This window comes from Penaeus japonicus, unplaced genomic scaffold (genome assembly GCF_977035675.1).
Source record: "Penaeus japonicus unplaced genomic scaffold, GWHDUDI00000001_assembly GWHDUDI00000013, whole genome shotgun sequence".
Lineage (NCBI taxonomy): Eukaryota > Metazoa > Arthropoda > Malacostraca > Decapoda > Penaeidae > Penaeus > Penaeus japonicus.
This window is the reverse complement of record NW_028234415.1, coordinates 31,740,531-31,743,030: the sequence shown is the minus strand read 5'-3', so window position 1 is coordinate 31,743,030 and position 2,500 is coordinate 31,740,531. Positions and strand designations below refer to the sequence as shown.

The window sequence follows — 2,500 nt, the reverse complement described above, 5'->3', positions numbered from 1 at the left end:
CTTGTCATGCTCACAGCTGTTTTGCAAGATTTTCGTTTGGTTCATTCAACTTGGCTAACTGTGGTAACAGTTCTAACACAAATTCACAGAAAAGTAAATATGTAAATCACACACTTATGTGCATGCGTGCGCACGCGCGCGCGCACACACACACACACACACACACACACACACACACACACACACACAATCTTTTAAAAAATCTCTACATTATCATAAAATATATGTGGCTTGCAACTGGAAGCAAACCCAGACCATAATCATATGTATACATAAAACAAATGCTACAAAAAAACGTCTATTTTGTCTCTACATGTGCAGAGGATACATAGATATGTATTGGAATGGAGGAAGAGGCAGGAGGGAACAGAACAAAGCTGTTGCAAAGACACCTCACTGAACATAACATCAACACCAACTGAAATACTAACAATAATATTTCCTAATAAATATTAGCCAAGGAAGACACTGCTAACTGGTCACTTTCAAGAAAGAAAAAGATCATATGCAGTAGTATAGGAGGGATTTAAGAACCCTGAATTGTCTGAATGCAAGAAAAGAAGATGGATGAGAAGGAGGAGGAGGAGGAGAAGCAGCAGGAGAAGAAAAATATTTTCAAGTGCTTAATATATGATTGAAAATTCAATTAGGAGTAATAAACATAAATCTTAAATAGTGCTAGATCTAATCAGAAGCATCAATATAAAATGTAAGCAAATTCCTTTTATAATAGCATTTATTTAAAAATCAAATCCTTACTTAAACTACCTGAACATTTCGATATACCATTTTCATCACAGGCTCTTCAATAAAATCATACAGCATTTACAAACTACTCAGTAATCTAAATGAAAATCAAATGTCAATTATAACCTAGTAGATTATTCTCAATTTCAACTATTAGCCATAAAATAAATGAGATATAAAACCATTATAGAAATACATGCAGGTAAAACGGGGATTATGTATAGAAATTGTTTTAAGTTAAAAGGCTGCAAATTCTATAGAGATGTATAGCCCCATTTCTTCTTTTCTTAACCCGATACCGCCGGCTGCCATCCACAGACGGCGATTTTTGTAATATGCATAGCGCCGGTTGCCGGCATGCACCGTCAATCGTATAAATGATTTAGGCCTATGCGTTCAAGAGCCCCAGCATTGCAGCCATGCAAAGACGGAACAGTACCGGCTGGAATAAGCAAAATGGGTTTCAACTCGCTTCCAAAACCTAGATGGCACCACTTTCTTCTAGCACCAGCAGGAGAGAGAGCCTTGAATGGCACCCATCTACGGTCTCTAGCAAGCACTATCTCTATAGAGGGAGGGCACATTGCAAATTGCCGACCTCTTGCTCTAAAGTACTGCAGTGTGAAGATGGTGCGGCAGGAAGAGAGGAGGAAGGTGACTTACACCATACCAATGCCACAATGTGCCCTGTGCCAGGTAGGGATGCTTTTATTGTAGGCACTCACTGCCAAAAGCACAAGTTTCCATCCTCTTCCCTACCTCTTCATTTTGGATGGTTATTAAGTTTCGTGTTTGTTCGTGACAGACACAATCGAAAAAAATAAAGTTGCTTTTTTAATCCCCCTAAACCAGTAATACTTCATCACATTGAGTTTAAAAGGAAAAAAAACGAGTTGATCTGGACCCTGGAACTCCAATTTTAGTCAACTGCAGAATTGATGGAGCCTGTGATATGACAGATATAAATTTCTAAAAATAGTAAAACACACAAAAAACAACAACACAAAAATGTCTCTAGCTCTACAATGAGTGACTAAAAGGGAGTGGGAAAAATCAAATTATGTTGCAGAAGCTGCCTCGATCAGAAATAAAACTCATCCTGGAGCCTGTGTAAGCAAATCTATCCCCCGTCAGCAACGGGTTAATAAATACTTTTCATTTATCCCAAACGTAAAATCAGGGCCAATGTATATAAGACACCTACAGTGTCCTTCAAATGGGATCTTTTTCTCATAATCAAATTGGATATGCTCTATCCAAATCACCTTGAAACTTTCTGCACTCTGTAAGGGAAGGCCTAAAATCTCGAGTCTGATCTAATAGAGCCATTGCCTGAAGCACTGCTGTGGCCTTCAATGTTCTGACAAAGGACAAGAAAATTCCATCATGTATATTCTGGTATACGTGGTGGAGGTTTATTGAAGTTGTCAACTGACGGACCAGTTATGAACATGAGGGCATTATGCATAGGTTAGTGGCAGATATGCATGTGCTTTGTAAATATTTACCATACCTTGTATTGCCAAAATTTCAAAGCAAAACAGGTCTTGTAGTTTACCAGTTCCCTGTTGATGTATTCATATATTTTAACTGAATTTATACCAAAGCTTTCTTTAGATGTCTAAAATCCAAAACAGTTATCTCAAAAAGTACAAATATTTCCAGTTGGTAAAAAAAAAAAAAAAAAAAAAAAAAATCACTCCTGACATTGGAACTCATACTTTCCGGCTTAATTTTTTTTTTTTTTATACTT

At 37.2% G+C, this 2,500-nt stretch overlaps 1 protein-coding gene across 2 annotated transcripts in view; it reads right to left on the bottom strand.

Moving 5' to 3' along the window:
* bc10 (BLCAP apoptosis inducing factor bc10) overlaps window positions 1-2,500 on the bottom strand; it is a 19,120-nt gene that overhangs the window by 6,271 nt on the left and 10,349 nt on the right. The window lies entirely within an intron of this gene.